The sequence below is a fragment of the Magallana gigas genome, chromosome 9, assembly GCF_963853765.1.
Source record: "Magallana gigas chromosome 9, xbMagGiga1.1, whole genome shotgun sequence".
NCBI classification, from domain to species: domain Eukaryota; kingdom Metazoa; phylum Mollusca; class Bivalvia; order Ostreida; family Ostreidae; genus Magallana; species Magallana gigas.
The window spans coordinates 16,885,866-16,894,408 of record NC_088861.1 but is presented as its reverse complement, the minus strand read 5'-3'; the positions used below and the strand labels follow the sequence as shown (position 1 = coordinate 16,894,408).

The following is an 8,543-nucleotide window of genomic DNA, read 5'->3' as shown; positions in this document are numbered from 1 at the left end:
GGGCTCAGTATACCAATTATTCAAAATGTTTATATTGAATGGAATTTTGTTTGATTCGAGTCATGTTTGTTAACATAAGGGTGCAAATGTCCTCATGCATTAACAGTTAACTTGAACTAAAATGGAATGTTAAGAGTAGAAATTGGTTTGTGTTCTCATATTAGCATTAACAGTTTATATATCGTATCTAACAGACCTGGTTAGACACAAGTAACATTGCTCACCCTTGCCTTAATTTTTTTTTTATTTCTCTGGTCTGGTTTTCAGGAAAACCTGGCTTAATTTTCAGAGGGTTAGGTGCAATTCGTGAACATTTGTCACTCTCAATTATGTTACTTTGAACTTTAACCACCAGGACTGTATTTGTTCATGTCAACTTTGACAAATAACTGTAAGTTTTCAAATAAATCTATGTATCTGTATTGAACTTTGAAAAGGACTTGATATATGTTCTCTTTCGTCAACAAATACTGGTTCATTAAGTATTCTCCACGGATTCCAATCAAGTTTTGCAAAATACACCTGACACTAACATCTTCCGATACCTGACGTACTGGATGGTCTAAATTTTGATTAAACTGGATTTCTCATTCTGTGTTTTTAAGTATGTGTTGTAAGTAGGGATGTCAATTTTACTCGGTTGGCTTGGTCGATTAATCGGAGCCTTTAGTCGAGCGATAGTCGATAACTCGTTGATTTATTTGAAACTTCGTGTCTTTATTCTACTGTTAGATACACCGTATCTTAACCATAAGAAACATATAAAAACTTATATTTGCATTTCCATTGTTCTTTCCCACTGTAAGCCCATACGGAGGAGCTGCAATTATTTCTCTATAATCGCAATTGCTCTGTCAGTATACTATGACGTCATAAAGGTGTAACGTTATATATACTTTTCCATGACGTTATAGATTTAAACCACTATACGATACATCATGTGTTTTTCTCCAACTCGATTAAAATTGACGTATTTACATGTAATATTAAAACATGTTTTTGATAACATTTTAAAGGAATTACTGTTATAACATATCATTGATTCTGTTAACAAATCTATGTGAATTAAAAAGATACATTACAGTCTGAATGTTTACTTTTGATGTAATAGCTAAATGTCAAAGTCTAGGCTAATACAGGGTATTTGCGAGTGGTAAAATGCAAATATAAGTAATAAACAACGATTATTTAGTGAAAATGGCGTTATGAATAGCAACTGCTCTGCTGGCATATTTTCCATGATGCGCTAGCGCGCATCATGGAATATGCCAACAGAGCAATTGCTATTCATAACGCCATGTTCACTAAATAACGTTGTTTATTTCTTAAGTAATAATACGCACTAGATGTATTTAATTTCAAATAAACTAAAAAGCATTTTATCTAGATATCCGTTAGCTAATGACTTAGCTATTTCTAATTTTCTTGTGACGCTTACACACAATATAGTTCTATGTCGTATTGGGCAAATCAAATATGACCTGTTTGATATATAGTCATTGTCCCGTGTCGTGCCAAATTAACAATTACAACTAATAGTTAAAAAAAAACGCCTTGAGATGCAATGATTAAAAACGTTTTATTGATACATCTTTAGGAGAACCACAATTAATCTCTTTAAGTACATGTTTGTATAAGTACTTTTATTCAGAACAATACTTTGAAATACAGATTCGACAGAGATCAATTTATAGCCGCTTAAAAATGAACAAGGGACAACTATTTGATTCAGCAGAGTGTAACGTGATTAAACATGCCGAGAAAAGAAATCTCTTTTTTTATTCGAAGCTCCAAAACTGCTGCGTTATAAAGAAAAAAAATGTTTTGAATTTCTTCCTTCACTTTAAATAACGACTTATCGAAGAAGAAAATGTTAGTACATCGATTTATCTGATTATTTTCAAGACCTAAGTCTCGTTAGCGATGATGATTTTTGCTTAGGTCCAGTTCGGAACTGTTACAGTTCTGTTTGCCTAAGTAACACTACATACGAGAGTTGAATAAAACTCCCCAAAATTAGAAGTATGGTATAAAATCTATCAGCCCTTTCCCTTTAACAAGTTAAAGAGATTCAAACCCCAAAGGAGGAAATGTTAAAGAAATTGTTTAATTTTAATCCTGAATGCCAGAAAACACACACTTTATTAAAAACTATTAATAACGAAGTTTAACATAGTTAAATAACCTATTCAAGAGCTCGCCCCTCTCCTGTTTTGTATATATATTTGTTGCATATACATGCAACTATATCCCCTTCCTTTATACAATTCTCCCTTTATACAATTCCGCAAATGATAAGCTGCATGGGGCGCAATTCTAGTTATTTGCTTGATAGTGCCAAACCGAGTTTTCGTAATGTGATTTGCCAAGGGTTTATGGGGAGTTGAGTGTACCTAAAACCCTTGAATAGCGAAGATGCAATTTAGTAATACATGTATGTAGATATATATATATATAGAGAGAGAGAGAGAGAGAGAGAGAGAGAGAGAGAGAGAGACAGAGAGAGAGAGACAGAGAGAGAGAGGGAGACACAGAGAGGGATAGTTCCTGAAACGTTCGTCTTTCCCATTTTTCTGTGAGTTCACCGTGCTCTTACAGTGCGCACAATGAGCGTTCACTTATGTTCTCCGCTCTGCTTTGCTCCCTTCGTGCTCACCGTTCACAAAATGCTCTACGTGCGCTCATTGTGCGTTTACAAAGTGTTCACATTGCGCTCACCGTTCGTTCAGTGTCCAATCATCGTTCAATCCGTTTTCATTAATTTTCATTCGGAACTCCAAAGTGATCGATCTTTGCAAGTCACAGCAAAATGAGAAAAGAACGCGAATGCAAAAGTGGAAGGGAACTTTTATTACTTATCAGAAACATCATTTTTATAAAAAAAAAATTAATCTGTAGAATTAAAACTACACATTCTTGAGCAGGTCTGTAAGTACAAAAACGTGTTTTTTGAGTTTTTGCTTTTGTTTATATGACTAGAAGAATTTTGTTTTATGTTTTATCACGTCATTCCTAAATTGTCATTTATACGTTTGAAAAAATGCGAATAATAATAAAAAGAGGTTTTTTTAAGAAATGAAGATAATAATTTTTCTATTGATCGACGTATCAAAGAAAAAATTGACCGGAAAACTTTTTCATCAATGCGCTACGCGCATTGATGAAGTTTTCCGGTCATTTTTTTCTTTGATACGTCGATCAATAGAAAAATTATTATCTTCATTTCTTATCATTTAATAAAACATTTTCAAATCAAAAAATGATAAGTGTTATTGATCAAAAATGTAAATAATGTAAATGAAGCGGCGCGTATGAATACAAAACAACAACAGCAACAATATTTAAAATGGATGGGCCTTCAGCTGATGCAGAGCTACTGAGCTGAATTAATGGATTAAACACAAAAAGTGAGTTAAAATCTGAACCGGCTGAATTGAAAACAAAAGGAAAATACATGCGATAGCTTGTGATATTATTCACTGTGCTGAAAAATTCGTAATAAAACTAGTTTTCATGTGTGATCGCTGGAATATGCAACTGGAGATAACCATCCAAGGAGAGGCGATCATGGACGAATATAGTTGATATGTCGACAAAAAATAGTATGTATAAGCGACTTTTGTAAACGTTGTGGTAACTAGCTAGCCAGTGATGTACTTAAATGGTATATTTGCCGCTTGGAATGCGCCGGAGGAGTTGATGCATTACTCTTAGTCTTAGCTTTTCTTTACGATGCTTATTCTGATGACCGATCATGTACGTGTGTAAATTTAAAAATCATCGTTACCAAATTTGAACAGCAGTGTTACCGTGAAAGTGTATAGGCCTATATGTTCGTTATAATTATTCTGGAAAAGGAACAGCCAGCCTCGCAGTAATGTTGATTGATCTCAAGCAGACGAAATCGTGAGAAGACGCTTTATTTTCTATTTCGTGAATCAAATAATGTGTTTTGTTTATTTTTGAAGGTTAAACTTTCAAGTTTTTATGTTTATAAAATTGTATTTTGTCTGCTGACAATAAAACAGACATAACTTTACATTTTGTTGACAGTGTTTATTTTGGAAATTCCCGTTCTATAAATAGTGTTAGATCAGAACAGTTTAGAAAAGTAGATCCGGGAATTTTTTTAATCGATGCAGGTATCAAAGAAATTTTTCGACCAATCAGAAGCGCCGATATCTCATCAAACGAATAATATCAAATGATATTAAAATGAAGACATTTCCCTGAAAATGGTTTTCTCGGGGGTATCAATGTCAACTGTTACCCCCCCCCCCCCCCCCCCCCAAGCAGGCACTATTTACATAATGAAATATATAAACAAAACGCTGAAGAATGATTTATCAATAAATGCTATGTTTTTTAATGATTTATGAAGTAATTATAATTTCCCGAATTGTGTTTACATTTATCGCCTAACAAATCAGCTGATTACCGCTAAACTCACTAATTATCATATGATTTTTTTAAATGAATTTAATAATTTTTCTATTGATGATACGTCGATCATTGGAAAAATTGTTAAATTAATTTCTGATCATTTAATGAAACATTTCCAAATCATTAAATGTGAAGTATCATTGATCAAAAATGTGTTACCGTGAAAGCGTATAGGACCATATGTTCTGTATAGTTATTCCTTGATTTGGAACAACTAGCATCGCCGTAAATGTTGATCGTTGATCTCAAGCAGACGATGTCGTTAAAACACGCTTAATTTTTCTATTTATTGAATTCTACAAAAATAAGTGTTGTTTATTTTTTAAGGTTGAACTTTTTAATTTAAAAAAAAGTTATAAATTTGTTTTTTGTTTGCTGGCAACTAAACAGACACAACGTTGCCTTTCGTTGACAATCTTTATTTCGGAAATTCCCGTTCTATAAATAGTTTTAAATCAGAACAGTTCTGAAAAGTAGGTGCGACAAAACTTTTATTGAGGCAGGTATCAAAGACATTTTTAAACCAATTTAGAAGCTCAAAAATCTTATCAATATTACAAATATCAAATGATAAGTTCTTCATTTGCTTCATTCATAACAAAAATTAATGTAATCGCTTACTTGCAATTTCCTAGGTAAAAGATGTTCAATTCGAACATTTTAAGAATTGTCACTTTATCGAAATGCTTAGTAGATAAAAAATAAAAGCATTGATTTTATCGTGAAGAGTATTTTCCTACAGACGTGTCTACACCACTATATAATAAAACATTTCCCCATCAATGCCCTGTTTACCCTCGAGGATGAGGATTCAAACTAACTTACTACCTCAGGATGCTTTTTTGCACTAATTGTTCCTCATGACATTTTCCATGTTTACAGATTTCAGCATTATGTTTACCGTTCTAATGTTTACTGGTGGTGAAAGTTTATGTACACTTGCATATACTCGCATCTTACATTAGCCCGAAATCGCTGTATATCAGCACGAGAATCTCATTTAATATAGGATGCGATATCAGAATTGCCATGTTATGCTATTTATTTCATGTACTTAAAAAAGATATTAAAGCAACAATAAAATAAAATTATGTGATGAATGAATATTGTTATCAAATCGCTCCATGTCTTTATATTCCATCTATAATAAACTTCTCAGATATCTTTGCTCCAGCTGTTTGTATACCAAGTTGACGTCGATGTAACTATTTGATGGCCTTCGGGCTGATATGCAGCAAATTCGGGCTAATATAGGATGCGATATAAAAATTGCTATGTAATAATCCATATATATCCAATGCAAGCGGGTGTGTAATAGAAACAGGAAACAAATCTCACAAAATAAGCAATTTAACTGCAACAGATTTGGAACGGGTGATTACAATTTGTAACACAACCATTCAATTCACTTTTAAAAGTTATATGGCCATGGTGTGAGATTAAACTCTCATTTTTGGTGATATTGAAATAGTGTGATTCTTCTATGAAAACAATGACGACTGGTTATATATTTTCTTTATTATGAATGTAACCATTTGATCAATATTTGGGTTAAGTTAGTTGCTAATTGTACAAGTGTCTGTAAAAAAAAAATAAACAGTAATTGCAAATAGTCAGGTATTACATAATTAAATCAAATGCTTCATGTAAACAACAAATAAAACGAACCATTTGTTTATAAAAACAAAGGACCTGTCGTAAGTTACGAAATACCGATTAGCCTTAACATTATAAAAAGGAAAGTATTTGAAGAACTATCAAAATGTTTTGTTCACGTCAATCAGCATTTTTTTACTTCGATAATTAATCACTAATGTTTGCAGTCTTGTCTCCAAAGAAGTGGTAGCCTCATCATTGTCAAACAATTGGATTCACAGCCAGTTTCAACATCTTATGTGTTGTCCTCTGCAATTTCGACGTAAATATGATTTACTCAATCGTTTAGAAAGTTTGGTTCAATTTCTGTAATTGAAGAGTCGTATCCTTGGCTGTCAATTGAAATTTCTTGTAAAACTTCATTGATTTGTAGTCTCATATCATTTTCCCGTGAACCATGCGGTGTTTCACTACTCTCACTGCGATTGAACACTGGAGACAGATACACTGAATTGACATTGAATCGCCTTTGTTCCGGATAAGTTGTACTTTGAGTATCTACTGCCTCACGATTCAACGATTGATACATAGCCTGCCATTCAGTCTCTTTAGTTATACCTTCATATGATCTCTTTCGAAAACACTTGAGATAAATATATGCAGTAACAAATACAGAAAAAAAGCAAACGAAAACTCCTAAAAAAGTGATGACAACATTGTTTTTTAGAAGGTCATTATTATTAAAACTATTATCCGTTGAATCGCTTAACTCGTGATCATTCGTGAAAAAGTTGCGAGTAACGGTTGGATTGTATACCGGTTTACCTGCTGTTGAAACAGTTGAAGTCGAGATTGAAATTTTCGTTGAATATATTAAAGATGAACCTTAAAAAATAAATTTTGTTCCGTTAAAACACAAAAAATTCGCATGCTAACTGTAATATCAAGACAATTTCAATGTTTATGAAAACACATACTTATTTTCTGGTATGAAACGGTTTCAGCTCTCGGGAGACATCCGTGAGAAAAGTGGCAGTCATCTTTAGGACAATGACATACATACTGACAGTCTTCTCCAAAGAAAGGGTAAATGCATTTCTGTAAACAACCCTTGCCATAGAAGCCAATGGAACACTCTACAAAAAATGTAAAATATACCGTACAAAAATGAATTTATTAATACATTTTGTTCAAATACAATAGCTACAAGATCGACAGAGTATAATAATACGTAATGAAGACGTATTTATATATCTGTGTCTGAAATAATGAAAATTCGTTTTATCATATCAATTCGAAGAAAGAAGAATATAATATACTGTACACTTACTTTCACAATTTCCAGTGGTTCTATTTAGCGAAAATCCAAGGCAACACGTATCTTTTCCATCAACTCTGGAATAACAGGATTTAAATGGCAATTATATCCAAATCAATTTTTTTCTCAACGGTAATTCAGAGATTACTTACCCTGTACACGTACGAGTTTCTATTACCTGAAATAAATCGTAAAAAACAAATATTGTAAAAATTGTGAACATCGCTGACCGAGGAAGAAAACGACCAGAAAACATGCTATTCCACAGCAACTCTAGATTAAAATGATCAATTTATCTTCCGGTTCAGCTCAAGTGAAATTGTCCAGCTCTTAATTTAGAGATCAAAATACATCCGCTTTAAACTTAAGCTTCACTTTCACCGTTTATAAATGTCAACACTTTTGGGGTGATTTTATTTTTTTACTATAGGACAAAACTATAAGTATGGTATAAACTCTATAAGTGTTCAGCCTTTAACAAATGAATCAAATCAGGGGACGAGCATGTGACATTCAGTCAACTGAATGTTAACTGAACTGTCTGGCAAGGTGACTTAAAGATATAGTAATGTCATTCAGTCACCTTAACGTTTTTTTCACATTTTAGTTGACTAAATGGCAGAGGTCCATGTGCATGCTCCTTGTCTATTTTTTTTATGAAAGAAGATAATTCAGATAACATGTTTAATTAATGAGAATTGCTGATGATCTCTTTTATAAACTGATATGACCTTAACACTTGTGATGACTATGTCCAAAATTTCACAAAATTCACAAAATGTATTTCTTGTACAAACTAACTTCTTTTCAGTTTATATTAACATCTTTGACATAGACTTTTTGGTCACAATTTGACAATTTGACAATCCTCTTGCATCCTATTTGATTAGTGCATTAAATCACTATGGGAGTCTTTTTATTTTGATAAAATTGTTGGTCAGTATCTGTGTAATTGCGTGACTCGTATTCAACCTGCGGTTAGCTATCTGCCTGCACTAGGAAGAATAGAGACACTAAACTCACATGAAAAAAAGTGTGCATAAACAATGGACTTTTTTAGTGTTAAGATACTATGATACAAGAGTTATCATTCTTTTAAAAACGATGGATTGGTCTATTGACATTAGAAACAAGGAGATAGCAACAACAGTTTTTTTCATTCACAATTGCAAAAATCTAAAATTTT

At 32.7% G+C, this 8,543-nt stretch overlaps 1 long non-coding RNA gene across 1 annotated transcript; it reads right to left on the bottom strand.

Moving 5' to 3' along the window:
* Window positions 1–6,001: 6,001 nt before the first annotated feature.
* LOC117691590 (uncharacterized) lies at window positions 6,002–8,117 on the bottom strand. Its single transcript, XR_004603287.2, has 3 exons — window positions 7,370–8,117; window positions 7,017–7,175; window positions 6,002–6,924 (listed from the first exon to the last, which is right to left on the bottom strand). It is a non-coding gene; the product is annotated as an uncharacterized lncRNA (long non-coding RNA).
* Between the last annotated feature and the right edge of the window lie 426 nt (window positions 8,118–8,543).